Raw genomic sequence first — 15438 nt, 5'->3', positions numbered from 1 at the left:
CAGCACTGAAAATATTTAGGTCTGAGTGCTGATTTTACTTTCTTTTATAGAGTATAAATGTATAAAGATTGGAGATGTTTTGGAGAGGCTAGAACAACCTGGCAGTAGAATGTTTTAATTCCTAAGTTGTACTAGGTATAGCTATTTCTTTAAGTAAGATAAAGAATTCAGCCAATAATCAAGATCTCACTTGTCTGAGAGAGGGATCCAAGGACTAGGAGAAGGAGGTCTCTACCTCTGTCCTAACACCCTTTCGGTGGGGGGCGGGGCAGGGATGGCAGGGGGGATATGGGCAGGGACAGGGAAGCAGCATAAGAAGGTTGAGCCCTCATTAAGAACCAGCACTAAACTAAAAGACAGCCTACAGAATGGGAGAAGATATTTGCAAATGACGTATCAGATAAAGGGCTAGTTTCCAAGATCTATAAAGAACTTATTAAACTCAACAGCAAAGAAACAAACAATCCAATCATGAAATGGGCAAAAGACATGAAGAGAAATCTCACAGAGGAAGACATAGACATGGCCAACAAGCACATGAGAAAATGCTCTGCATCACTTGCCATCAGGGAAATACAAATCAAAACCACAATGAGATACCACCTCACACCAGTGAGAATGGGGCAAATTAACAAGGCAGGAAACAACAAATGTTGGAGAGGATGCGGAGAAAAGGGAACCCTCTTGCACTGTTGGTGGGAATGTGACCTGGTGCAGCCACTCTGGAAAACTGTGTGGAGGTTCCTCAAAGAGTTAAAAACAGATCTGCCCTATGACCCAGCAATTGCACTGCTGGGGATTTACCCCAAAGATACAGATGCAATGAAATGCCGGGACACCTGCACCCCGATGTTTATAGCAGCAATGTCCACAATAGCCAAACTGTGGAAGGAGCCTCGGTGTCCATTGAAAGATGAATGGATAAAGAAGATATGGTTTATGTATACAATGGAATATTACTCAGCTATTAGAAATGACAAATACCCACCATTTGCTTCAACGTGGATGGAACTGGAGGGTATTATGCTGAGTGAAGTAAGTCAGTTGGAGAAGGACAAACTTTATATGTTCTCATTCATTTGGGGAATATAAATAATAGTGAAAGGGAATATAAGGGAAGGGAGAAGAAATGTGTGGGAAGTATCAGAAAGGGAGACAGAACGTAAAGACTGCTAACTCTGGGAAACGAACTAGGGGTGGTAGAAGGGGAGGAGGGTGGGGGGTGGGAATGAATGGGTGACGGGCACTGGGGGTTATTCTGTATGTTGGTAAATTGAACACCAATAAAAAATAAATTAAAAAAAATAAAATTTGGTAATTTCCAAAAAAAAAAAAAAAAAAAAAGAGAACCAGCACTGCACTGGGACACACGGCCCTTCTTACATACTCTTTAAACTCTCCCTGGGACAAGCAACAGGGATGTGCCTTTCTAGAAACTGTTAAATCATAGACTGAGGGCTACCATATGGAGGCATGTCTATTGCCCAGTGTGTTCACAGTCAGGGAATGCTGAGTCTCAGAGACTGTTTTGTTGGGTTTGGCAGCAGGGCAATCTGAGGAATGGGCAGTCAATTGTACTACCTGTTTCTCTTTCTTTGCTTGCTGTGTCAAGTAGAGCTACTTCCTTGTCCAAGTGCTCAGTATAATGGAATGCTCCATTTTGTGAATGGGCCTGGGAATATTTTTTTAAAAAATGTATTATGGAAAATTTCAAACGTATGCAACATTAGAATAGCATAATGAAACCGTGCACTACCACATTTTTCAACATTTCCCCAATTTTGTTTCATCTTTTGTCCTACCACTTACCTTCCATGCCCTTCTTGTAACTACAGCAGTCTAAAGCAAATCTCAGAGAAGAAATTCTCTAAATGTTTCACTAGATCTCTAACAGATAAGGATGGAAAAAATAACGTAGTCACAGCTCCATGGAATCAGGGAAGAATTTGGATGAGCTGTTTCTTTAGGCCTTAAGATTTTGGGGGCTGAGAGGCCATGTGGAATAATATAGCAGGGTGTCTACGGGCATGTTAATGCCATTCATCATATGGTGAGACCCTGATGACTGAGTGACTGTTGGGATGAGAGAGTGTGACTCCAGCCACAAGATATGGAAGATTGAGAACCACTCTTCTTACACAAAAAAGCTCAAATGACAGTCCAGCAGGACGGCTGCTTGTCAATGACCTCATTGATCATACTTCTGTTCTTTCAAGAACCTCATCCTGACCCAGAGGCCACAGGATCTGTGAGCTTGGACTTCACACCTTTTTTCCATACAGACTACTCTCCCCCAGCCACCTTGGTGGCTTGATTCTGTTGGGAATGCACTGCTTTCCCTCAGTGATTCTAGTCAGCGCAATAGGGATAGTTATTCACACACCTACTGTGTGCTCTGCAGAAGAACAGAGGTATAGAATGTCATTTGGAAGGCGTCTCCTTTCGATCTCAAATTCAAACAGACTAACTCTCTTTGGTTTATGAAAGCTGCTTAGTTGATTCTTCGGGCTTTGAAGCCACATGGTACTGATGGGAACTGGAAAAGAAAAATGAATTCTTTCTTGACATGACCTCTGGGTTAATCTCAGCCATTCTGCTATCCTTGGGGAGATATATGGTGAGAGAATAACAGAGCCCTGGATTCCTCCATGGTCCATGCCCACGTGGGCTTATCATATTTCTTGAACATACTTTACGATTTTCCAGCATAGCATGCTGCTTTCTTTTGAGAGATGTACTCCTTTTCTACTTCCACTGAAATCTCTCTGAGGTTCAGCTGAGATAGCAACTCCATGAGACCTTTCTTGAACTCTCCAGCCAGGTATGTGCTCCTCTTCTCTGAACTTTCAAAGTGCTAACATTCAGTGGAACTGCTGTAACTAGAACTTGTGCAGAGACCAGGGATCTCCTTCTTCTTCTTTCTTCTAATCCCCTCTAAAGACTGTGGCCAAGTGTCTGGCCAAAGCAAAGGGGACACATCACTAACTAGGCAACAAAGAAGCCAAACCAGTCAGTAATGATAAGCACTTGGAGGGTTATTCTCACTTGCACCTTGTTAGGAAGTGGAAACTTCAATTCAACTCAGTAAACAGTTTTATTTGTCTCAGTGTTTGTTACATAGAATAATAACAGCTGATATTTATATAATGCTTATGATGGATCAGGTTCTGTTCTAAGCACTTTATAATTATTATTCACTTGATCTTCAGAACAATGCTATGAGGTTGATATTATTACTTACTTCCATTTTACTTTCAGAGAAACAGAGGCATTGAGAGGTTAAGCAAATCCATCAAGGTTGCGCAAGCTTTGTAGGTGACAGAGTTGGGATATGAACCAAGGCAGTGTGGCTCAAAGGAAAATAAGACACAGTCCTTCAGTCTTCAAGTGTTTACAGTCTAAGGGTTCTAACAAAGTGAATGATATGATTCTCTTCTAGTCTTAGAATCCCAAACTCATTCCATAGAACTGGACATAACTAACAATGGGTTGGACTATTGGGTAAGGCCACAACTGAGACCAGTGTTGGGAGTGGTTGTCCCACCATACACCAAGATAAGAGGCAGTTGTAGGCAAGAGCTGAGCTGAGCTACTTGTTAAACTGTAAAGCCTCCTGCAGAAGAGTTGTTGGGCATTGTCCTTCAGAAGCGACTGGGAGAATCTTCTATATATAGAGGCTGGTCTTTCTCTGGGGAATCCACCTTCTATATATGGAGGCTGGTTTTCTCTGGGGAATCCACCTTCTGTTCTCGTTCATTACCATCAGTGAATATAATTGCAGGATGCCATTTTGCGGTGTGGACTGACTAGCTATTAAGAACTGTTCTGAGGAGACCTTAATATTTAAATAACCATTTGAATATTTCCTTAGAATTTCCTTCCAATGCAACAGATCATATGGCAGCTGTGAAACTCTGCTGAACAGAAGCCACGTGGAATTGTAGCCAAGTGTTAGGATGGCATAGCAATCTCCACAGAATTTCTCTGGAGGTTTGGGAGTGTTCAGAGTAACCCTCCATCTTAAATACTGTGTTTTTTAGCCAAATGGGTTTTCTGAAAAAGAAGAGGTTTTAAGGCTTCTCTGGAGATAAATGAGCATATAATCATCTGCTCTAGAGGGAAATGGTTCCAAATCTTGGCATAAATCTCAGAAGTTGTTTCCTTAGAAACAACTAATGTTGTGTAACTCTCTTCCCTGGACAACCATTTAAGGTCTCTATAATTTGCTCACTTCCATCCATGGTTTTTAAACCTTTAACCCCAGGTGAGAAATCTTAATCTCTTTCTCTGGTGCAGATGATAACAAACAACCTTTCTCATTTCCCCAGACATTAAACACTTGGTGGGGACCGATCTTCTTTATCTTGAGAAAAAGGGATTATGTTAAGAATGTGGAGAAAAGATCCACTGTGGCAGGGCCCCTGGAGGTTTGATGACATCTGTTCTGGTCTGCTCAGGACTGAGAAATTTCCTGAGAAGCAGAATTTTTGTATACTTTGTTTTGTTTTTAAAGATTTTATTTTATTTATTTGTGAGAGAGAGCGGGAGAGAAAGAAAACATGAGTGGGGGGCGGCAGAAGGAGAGGGGAAGCAGACTCCTCACTGAGCAGGGAGCCCAATGCAGGGCTTGATCCCAGGCCCCCAGGATCAGGACCTGAGCTGAAGGCAAACACCTAACTGACTGACCCACACAGGCATCCCAAGATTTTTAGTGTTAAAGCCAGAATGGTGGTTCAACATAGTAAGGGCATGGGCCGTACTCCAAGGGAGGATGCCCAACTCCACGGCCTCTGGGCTCTGGATGGCTCTGGGTTCTTCCTCCTGCATCATCAGTGGAAGGCACTTCAGAGCATGGTCCCTACTGAATTGTCTGGTGATTGCTCTTTCAAAGATTCTCTCACAGCAGTTACATTAGAGAAACTGCTGGAAATATTACACACAGCCAGATTCAGTTCAGCTCATTCAATTTTACTCAATTTATCAAGCCTACGTGGAGTTTCTATAAATACTGTACTAGAGGCGGGGGATACAAAGATGAATAAGACTCAGCTCTGCTCCCTAGGGGCTCTTAGTCTAATGGGAGAGATGAAGGTATAAGCAAAGAGGCACCTTTCAGTGTGATGGGTGCTGTGATTGAAGTGGCAGACAAGATATGGGGAGGGACATTGTTAGAGTAATCCACTACATGAAGAGGTCAAAAAGGCCTCCCTAGAGAAGGTAATACTTCAATAGAGAGCTGGAGGATGAGTAGGCATTTGCCAGCTGGACAGTGGGAAAAAGCACTTCAGGAAGAAGCAAAAACATAGAGCAAAAGCACAGAGGAAAGAAATGATCTGTCAAGTAGAAACTTCATGGTATATTTAGGGAACAGTAGGTATGGCTGGAACACAGCATTTGAGATAGAAAGAATGGTAAGAGCGGAGTCTGGGGACAAGGAGCAAGAGACAGACCATGAATGGTATTGTAGATAATTATAGTAATCACTGTTGGCCACTTGCCCATCTCCTTTTCCCACTTTGCCGGGTTTTTTTATCCAAGTGATCCATCCTCCCCCCCTACTCCCCATAGCCATCAGCTTCTTTGAGCTAATCACAGTGATTTCATTTCTCTTTTAAGTGACTTATTTTAACATTTGAACTGAGACAAAAGTCTGGCCAAAGAGACGTGAGGTGTGTTTCTGTTGAGCACCCTTTAGGAAGAGAAGCTCTGTTCTCCTGCCAGAAGTTATGTCTACATGTTTGGCAGCTATCTTGTGAGCATGAGGATAGCTGGCTTGAACACAAGCTGATTTGCTGAAGCTGTTAGATCAGAAATATAGAAAGTACCTAGGGCTTTGAAGTCACTTTCTCTTAGGATATTTTGTTAGATAAGAAGTTTTACTTATTGTTTTAGCCATTTTGAATAGAGATTTCTTGTTACCGGTGGCTGAAAGCACTTAATAAAACAGTAGAACAGGCTTAAAAGTTGAGACTTTCGGTGACAGGAGAAATGGTATTATGTTACTGGTTTTATTTTAGGACATTGATTCCTATTTGTTAAGTAGCCATAATTCCTGCCCTTAAATCCTAGATGTGAAAACATGTTTATTCAACTAGCTTTTTGAAACTTATGCCAAGTACCATTCTAGATGCTGTAGATACAGTGTCAAATACGATATGCAATGTCCTCTTAGGGAATTTGCATCCCTTGATGGAGAGAAGCAAGTGAATCAACTTCACAGTGTAATATGGCCAGTGCTGTGGTAAAGTTACACTCAGAATATTATAGTAGTACTATAGGGCTCCTAAGTCAGTCTGATAAATCATTGAGTATTTATCAAGGAAGTGATACTTATACTGAAGACCTATGAAGCAGTAACTAATCATCCAGAGAACTCCACCTAGGGTCAGATATACCCATATCTTTGCCCTTCTGTTTCTGCTGTGGTCCCTCTGACTTCAGCCCATTTCTGGATGCTACTCTTATGCTTACTCTGACTCATCTCTTCTAAATTTAGTTTCTTGCCCCTGTCTCTTGAATTGGCCAGTTCATCTATTCTAACTTGGCTTTTTGTTGGTTACATGGTTCCAGGCTCCAGAGTGTTTTTCTGCGAAGTTTTGACTTTACAGATTTTGGCTTTCGCCTGCTACTTCTGGACATTTTCTTGCTGAAGGAGGTACTTGGCTCATTTTGAATTTGTCTGACTTTTCCCTACCCTCACCCCTCATGTAGTTTCCATATGTGGGCCAAGGTATTAGCTGCGAGGACATATAGGTTCAATGTACTTATAATAATGACTGTGAGCCTCATTATGTAGTCATTTTGAGACTGATATAGAAGGTCAGATTGCTTTAGAAAACTTTGGAGTAGATAAAAATTAGGTAAGAAATATTTTCCTTTTTTTGGCATTTTTTTTTTGTGTGTGTGTGTGTATGTGTGGAGGTGGATGTGAAGACTTTTCAAATACATGGAAAAGCTATATATGCACAGCAGTGTGACTTCCCATGTACCACAAGTATTTGTATTATGAATGTATTGCTTAGTGTGGGAAGAGCATTAACAACCCCTTTAACATTATGTGAAAGACCTTTCTCTGGAGATTGAAAACCAAAGACGATTCTCTGGTTTATGCAAGCTTCCTAAAAATTGATTAAGTGCGTCAGCCCCAGAGGGGTAGAGAATTTGGAAAGGTAGAATGGTTTTTCTAATGGTTTCCTATAGGTTCAAAACAGCCTAGTATTTACTCTCTAAGGTCACTGAGCCTGAAAATCAGTAGATTCTAATCTAGCAGGGTTTAAGTAAAGAGCAGAGATAAGAAGTGGCATTTATTTTTAAAAATTAGAGATGCCATATATTTTTTCGAATATTATACATATTTTTAAAGAGAACTCCACTGAACTTAGAAAAACAATGTAGCTCAGTATAAAGAAATTAAGCAATAAAGAAAGAGAAAGAAGAAGAAAAAACCACTCCAAATCACACTACACAGACATAGCTACTATTAACATCATTACAAACATCATCCCAAGCATCTTCATGGGGTGACATTGCCCCTATTCAGAATGCATAGGTTTAAAGCCTTCTATTATTTCCATTCCCTGATTTCATTAAAGACAAGAAGGATTTATTTTCCCCAACTTTGTTATTATTCTTTTTGGTTGCCTATGGGTTTTGCATAGATAGTGGCATAAAATGACCCTTATTGTATCATCTTTAACCAAAGTACACATATCTTCCAACTAGAAAAACTTTAGATAACTCTAAAATATCTTAAGTGTGAGATAAAAATGTCTGGCTTCAGAGTTTTGCATTACTGATCTCCATGATTTATACTAATTAGTTCATCCACTGAACTCTCATTTTGGGGAGCCATTTATTCATCATCAAATATTGCTAAGTATTTCATAATTGCAAGGAACCACAGAAATCCTAGTAAAAGACATAAAAATATGATGCACTTTTTTACTTTCTAAGACATAATTTAGTGATAAAGAGAATTCATTCACTCATGTTACTAATCATTTATGGGGTACCTGGCATCTGTGTCAGATGCTAGAGATATAAAAACAATAAATAAAGATGTAGTCTCTGCCCCCAAAAGGATTTCATGGACCATTGGGGAAAATAAACACATCAACAAATAGTAATCGCATCATATGACATGTGCCTCTGATACGTAAGTAAACAATAATAACAGGAGATAGCATCTGTCAAATAGTTTATGAGAAACACAACTAGTCTTTGAGCATGGTTTAGGAAAGAAAAGAATGATCCCATCTTGAGGTCTTCAGGAAGCAGAAGTATTGGAGCTGGTTCTTAATGATTTGAAGCCTTTTAATTGGCAGGGGTAGGTGAGGATTGTACTCAAGAGCAAGGCAAGGCCACAAGCAAACCAGAGCATGGAGATGGGAAAGAGAGGCTAGAAACAGGGCAATGCAAGTTCCTGCAGAGATTGGAGCTGAGCGTTCCTTCCTGGCAGTTGGAAAAATATGGCTTGCAAGGTAAGTTCGGGGGAGGTGTGTGACTCAAAGGTCTGGGTTTTATTCTTTGCACAGTAGGAGGCCACTACAGGTTGCAATGAGGGGAGTGACATCATCAAAGCACGGTTTTGGTAGGTTGGATGCTATCCTCAAGCAGGAGGGATTAAAAGAAGAGAAACGCAAAGGAACTACAATTTATGTAACACCTGCTATATACCACCTCTGTGAACATACAGCACTTCAATTCTCAGGACTATACACACAAGGAGGCACTTTTATTTCCCTTTTAAATCTGTGGAAACAGGATCAAATAGTTCATGAAACGTAACCAAAATTACAAATCTCACATGGGAAAGAGTCTGACAGTCTGACTTCCGAACACGGAACATGGTTTGACCTCCTTCCTCCATGCCATGATGAGCAATTGACATCACAGAGCTCACAATAATTACTCTGTTTATGTTGAATGTGTCAAGATACTAACGTTATAAAAATTCATTGTTTGTTCAGAGTGTAATCTGCACTCAGCCTTCTCAATTTGGAGAGAGTTTGATAGACTTGGAGAAGGGTCTAAACCTTCCTTTAACCCTAAAATGCTCTATTAGACCCTGAACCGGAACAACTGGAACAAAGACTCTCACACCAAATATTCCATGGGTAAGCTTTAATGTTTTATTTCTTTCTATCCAGATAGAGTGTCAAGCCCTTCAGGGAAGGAAGAAAGAGGGCAAGTTGTGATGGGGGTAATGAAAATTTTCCTTTTCCAACTTGCTCAGAACATTTTAGCCACCCACTTTACCCAGACCTCCATGCTGGCGGGACTCAGAGGACAAACGAGCATTTTTTTGGAGTTGTCTAGCATAGCGGGCCTTCTCTTTGGCTTACCTGCAGGTATGTACTCTGTGGGTGTGTGTTCACTGTTATACTGATGGAGTTGTTAGAATTAACCAAAAGATTTCTCATCTCACCCTCTTGGATTTTGTTTCTCTAGTGCCAGGCAAGCTTTCCTAACTTTTTTTTGTAAGTAGAAAAATAGTCTGGAGACATGAATATTCATTTAAATGATTTAGAAATACTTTCAAATGGCTTCAGAGGAAAAACAGCAGAAAGACAAAGTGTTAAAAAGCTAGCTCAAAAGCCTTGTGAGTGGATTTTAGAGAGAGAACTTTGATTTGAGTTCTTATAAATTTCACCTAGGAAGGAGAGAAGAAAAGCTTTAGAAGGTATTCAGACCAGTAAATGGTGGCACTGGTCAAAAATCCTGGAGCCATGCCACGATTTCCTTCTTGGACACAACCCCTCAATTCACCCTTTCAGAGGCCCCTGCTCTACCAGGGACTGACCAGAGTCAGCAGTGTCCTTAGGAGGTTTTCGGTGTCATTAGGTTTCATCTTCATGCAAAAGAAAAAGCCACAGCAACAAGGTGCATGAGGTGGCATCAAAGGCTTCCTTTTTGTAGCTGCTTCAGTGTGTCTGGGCTTGGCAGCATCTAGCTTTGGTGTAGAAGAACAATCAGCTGAGATCACTGCATGAAATATTGCTGATGGTGATTAAGACTCAGTGTGGATGACAGCTGGTGGCTCTTCGTTTCTACAGTAGGAGACAGCCGTGTGACCAAACCCTGAAATAGCTGTAGGGGGAATGGTTGGTGCGGAGCTTGGCATCTTCAGGCAGCACCCAGGATGTTGAGTTTGGTTTTGAATGCCACACTGTGGGAGTGATGGGAACAAATTTGAGAACATTCAGGAGGGAGTAATGAAGACCAGGAAGTATCTGGAAAACTAGGAGCACTGGGGATGCTTCATGGAGAAAAAAGGGTCTGAAGTGGCACATGACTTTGAAATTACACTGGTTGTATACTGCGCCAGGCAGACAAAGGCAAAAGGGTGCGAGAAGTGACTTTATGAAAGAAATAACTTTTCCAATAATGATAAAATGGGCTGCTGTGAGGAAGTCATGAGCTCCCTAAGATCAGAAATGTTCAAGCATATGATCTCATGACCTTCTAAATCAAGGGTTCTGTGGTTTGATGGTTTCCAAGGGTCTCACAGGTCACCACAAGTACACACACAACTATCAGCTTATGGTTGATACATCTTTCCTTTCCTTGCAGTCTCTTTTCTACTCAATCTCCCAATCTATTCTGGCTTTTGTCCCCACCACCCCAAGGGGATTGCTTCTGTCAAATCACACTTAAGTCATCAGAGCCCATCATCTCTATCCCTATCTTATTTCAATTTTTAGAAGCATTTTACACAATGTCAACTGTTTTCTGGAAACAGATCCTTCTCTTGGCTTTCATGACCTCATGCTCACCTAGCAGCTTCTTCCGACCTCACGGACTTTTATCTCAGTCTCTTGCTAGTTCTTCCTCCTCTCCTCAACTCCTAAATGTTAGGATACTCCAGAGGTCCCAATTAGGATTCCTTCTCCTCTCTATATTAATTCTTTGTAGTGGTTTAAAAACATGTCAACCCATTCCTTAATTTTTTTTTCTGATGCAGAAGTGGAATCTCTGTCTTCTCCCCTTGAATCTGGGTTATAGGTTACACTGTGGGAAAGCCTAGGCCCCTAGAGATTCCAGGTGTGGAACTCTAGCCAAAAGCCCAGCTGGGGATGCAAACATTGGGCAGTAGACTCAAGCCTTCTCTGTGGTGCTCTGTCCAAATTCTTGACCTACAGAACCCAAGAGTGGAATAAAAATGGTTCCTTTATGCCCCTTAGTTTGGGGTGGCTTGTTATGCAGCAGAGTAACTAGAACACTCCCAAAGGGGCCTCATCCTGTAGCATGTCTTGAAATATGACTTATAAAAGCTCATGACTTCAAAATCCACTTTCCAGCCCTAATCTCTCAACTCCAGACTCTTTAATTATTGAAGTGTCTACTGTTCCCTCCACTTGGGTATTCGGCAAGCATTATCTCAAACTCAATATGACCAAGACAGAAAGCTTAACATTTAGCCCTTGACCCTCAAATTTACTTCTTTCTATTTCCTGAACCTCTGCATATATCAGGTTTTTCGAGCTAAAACTCCTTTAGTCTTGCTTCCTTTTTTTTTTTTTTTTTTTTTTTTTTTTTTTTTTGCCCTCAAGATGATATCCAACACGATAGCAAGTGCTGTTCATTTTTTCTCCAAAATGTCCCTGAGGTCGGTCCCTCTTCTCTCCATCTCATCTACCTCTGTCCTAATCCAAGTTATAATCTTCTCATGTACTGCAATATCTGCTTGACCATTTTCCTGTGGCCATTCCTGTCCTCTTAAAATCTACTTTTGGCACAGAAGGCTGTATTAGTTATCTATTACAGTGTTACAACCAAAACTTGGTGGCTTAAAACAACAACAGTTTCTGTAGGTTAGGAATGTGGGCACAGTGCAGCTGGATTCACTGCCAATTGGTATCAAGCTGCACTGGAAAGTGTCTGCCTCTTAGTGCCCTCATGTGGTTGTGACAAAATCCAGTTCCCAGGAGCTATTAGACTAGGGGCCCCACTCCCTCTTGGACTGTTGGCTGAAGGCATCCCTTATTTCCCTGCCACATCAGCCTTTCCATAGAGTGTTTTTACAACATGGCAGCTGGCTTTATCAAGGAGAGGGAGGAGGCAAGAGAGAGTGGGAAAACTAGCTAGTCATAGGCTTTTGAAACCTAAGCAAGGAAGTGACAGCCCGTCATTTCTCTATCCCATGTCTATTAGTTAGAAGCAGCAAGTCACTAAGTCCACACTCAAGGGAAAGGGATTTCACAGGGCATGAAAACCAGGAGGTGGGGATTGTTGGAAGCCATGTCAGAATCTGCCTACTACATTGCCCCGGAGTGATCTTTTAAAACCATAAATCACATCATGGTGCACCCCTTCTTAAAAACCTCCAGCGGTGGATATATGACATTATACAGTTGTCTAACCTCATGTACAATACCGAGAGCCGACCATAACATAAACAATGGATTTTGGATGACGATGATGTGTCAGTGTAGGTTCATCAGTTGTAACAATGCATCACTCTGCTGGGGAGGTTGATCTTGGGGGAGGACATGCATGTGTAGGGGCAGCAGGCATGTGAGAAATCTATCTTCCTCTTAGTTTTTCTGTGAACCAAAACTGCTCTTAAAAAGTAAATACATTTTAAAAACTATCCCTGATGGCTTTTATTTTAATTTTTTTAATTTATTTTTTATTGGTGTTCAATTTGCCAACATATAGAATAACACCCAGTGCTCATCCTGTCAAGTGCCCCCCTCAGTGCCCGTCACCCAGTCACCCCCACCCCCCCGCCCTCCTCCCCTTCCACCACCCCTAGTTCGTTTCCCAGAGTTAGGAATCTCTTATGTTCTGTCTCCCTCTCTGACATTTCCCACTCATTTTTTTCTCCTTTGCCCTTTATTCCCTTTCACCATTTTTTATATTCCCCAAATGAATGAGACCAAACATTCAATGTTTGTCCTTCTCCGATTGACTTATTTCACTCAGCATAATCCCTCCAGGTCCATCCACGTCGAAGCAAATGGTGGGTTTTGTCATTTCTAATGGCTGAGGAATATTCCATTGTATACATAAACCACATCTTCTTTGTCCATTCCTGATGGTTTTTATTGCACTTTAGAATGGACCCCCAATTTCTTATTGCCTTACGGAGCCCTACATATCCAGCTGCCATCTACTTTTCTCACTTCATATTTTACTACACTTTCTCTCATCCACTTCACTCCAGCTGCCCTGTTCTTCTTTCTGTTCCCTGAATTCTCCAAATATCCTCCTTCCTTGGGCCTTTGTATAAGACGTTCTTCCCTGTGGGCCACCTTCCTCGTGGCCTGTGTCAGGATGGCTGGGTCCTCTCATGCAGATCTCAGCTTTGCTGTTACCTCCTTGGAAAGGCCTCCCTAACTACTCTCATCTATACCACGTCAACTTCTTTGTTTCTCTGCTCTGCTCTTATCATCATCTAATATTACTCTTGTTTCTGTATTTATTAATTTATTTCTTTTCTCCCTCTCCTCCTGCAGGTAGAATCTAGGTCCCGTGAGAGCAGGGACTGTTTTTGTCTTAGCTCCGTCACTGCTTTCACCACTCTCAGATCAACATCTTGGGGCCCGGTTGACCCTGGGCTGGGAGCATCACCTGGCAGCATTTGATCCTGCTGGCTGTATCCATGGGCACCACCTATTGTTCCCTCAGATGAGTGGCCCAAGTAACATCTCTGCTATATTTAGCTGTTATAGTTTTTATTTAGCTATTATATTAGCTTTTATATTTATATTTACTACCTTCGCAGGGATTCATCTTTGAATAAATTCCTTGTCTGAAGTCTAGTGACCACATGGAACTTGCTTCAACAGTTCAACTAATCAACAGACTGGATTTAATATATTGACCAGATCCAGCCTTGGTTCATTCACTTTCCACCTCCAAACTATATCCATCTCTGTTCATAGAATTACCAGAGATTTTTTTTTTAAGATTTTTATTTATTTATTCAGAGAGAGAGAGAGAGGGAGAGAAGCAGAGACACAGACAGAGGGAGAAGCAGGCGCTATGCAGGGAGCCCGATGTGGGACTCGATCCTGGGTCTCCAGGATCATACCCTGGGCTGCAGGCAGCGCTAAACCACTGTGCCACCAGGGCTGCCCCCCTACCAGAGATTTTCTAATACACAATTTCCATAACTAAGTTTATGAGAATAGCTAACAGTTACAGGATACTTATAAGGTGGCAGATACTGTGTCAAGTGCTTTCTATGTTTCAACTCATTTAATCAATTAAGATTCCCATTCTATAGATGAGGAAAATGAGGCACAGAAGGCTATGTAAATTGCCCAGGGTCACATAGGTAATAAGTGGTGACATTGGAATTTAACCTCACAGTCTGATTTTAGAGTTCTTGCTGCCACTCACAGTAGATGAACTTCTTGCTACTCATACTCATGGTAGATAATCTTTTGCAAAATCCCTCCATCACTACTTAACACAGAAAGAGGCAGGTTCCCAGACCCATGCAATTCCCACCAGGTACTTTTTTCAAAAGTATGCACAACTTGGAGTCTCTTGATTTGTTTACTATCTTCATTAACTCTCTTTCTACCATTTTAGCGACTCTGTTTCAACTACCTGGGAGAGGGAGAGAAGAAATGTCAAAATGCAAGGCCAGACATTCTCCAGAGTGCTCATTGCAGCCACCATGTTACCCAGGGTGCAGACTGCCTCTCCCTATTTCTGAGATCCTCCCTGGCCTGTAGTCGTGGGAGGGCTTTCAGAAGTTTGTCTGGTTTTTTTGGCAGGAAGAGAACAGCTGTTATCTTGGTTATAACCCGAAAAACACTCCCTTGCTCTAAAGATGTTATGGCTCAGCGATACTCCCCATGTTCCATCAGCGAACATTCCTCTTGGCTGTCCCCATGCAGGCTTTACTGTGGAATAGTTTCACTCCTTGGGCATGTGGAGCTATACTGACCCCCATGGCTCCACCACCGCCTCCTTGCTCTCCTGCAAATTTCTCTCCACACACATTTGGAGGCTTAGCTAGTCATTATCCAGCAAAGAAATTTCTCCTGCCCTGATGATAATGATCAAATGGCAGGCAACAGGGACAGCACCTGTTGCCAAGTATTGAGATGGAATAAACATCGCCCAGCTTCTTCTGAGAAGGAATAGCGATGTCTTGAGAGTCAGGAAGAAGAAAAGTGGCCAAATAAAAATGGTTTATTGGAAAAATATTCGGGGTCCCTCAGGGAGGACTGTCACAACTGGTGTTATCTCCTCAGGGAGCCAGCCCGCCTGCCAGCTGTATGCAGAGGACCTGAACACGGGACCCATCTTCTTTGGTGCACACTGTCTCTGGGTAGGAAGAATGCTATTTTTTGTTTAGGCTGAACACTCACCTGAACAAATAGCAGATGTTGATGAATATTAATTTGTGCTCAAATTAATGCTTCAAAGTGTCAATTTAATTTCTGTTTTACTATTCAGCCCTTGATTGTAATGAGC

General features: G+C 41.7%; 2 long non-coding RNA genes across 2 annotated transcripts in view; one reads left to right on the top strand and one right to left on the bottom strand.

The window, feature by feature from the left end:
• The window catches only part of LOC140608085 (uncharacterized), a 112043-nt gene that overhangs the window by 38769 nt on the left and 57836 nt on the right, over positions 1–15438 (bottom strand). The gene's annotated exons all lie outside the window — the stretch shown is intronic.
• Positions 8330–15363, top strand: LOC140608418 (uncharacterized). Its single transcript, XR_012010450.1, has 3 exons — positions 8330–8480; positions 9150–9350; positions 15216–15363. It is a non-coding gene; the product is annotated as an uncharacterized lncRNA (long non-coding RNA).

Source organism: Canis lupus, chromosome 17 (assembly GCF_048164855.1).
Source record: "Canis lupus baileyi chromosome 17, mCanLup2.hap1, whole genome shotgun sequence".
Taxonomy (NCBI): Eukaryota; Metazoa; Chordata; class Mammalia; order Carnivora; family Canidae; genus Canis; species Canis lupus.
The sequence above is the reverse complement of the archived record's forward strand: the minus strand, read 5'-3'. Positions and strand labels throughout refer to the sequence as shown.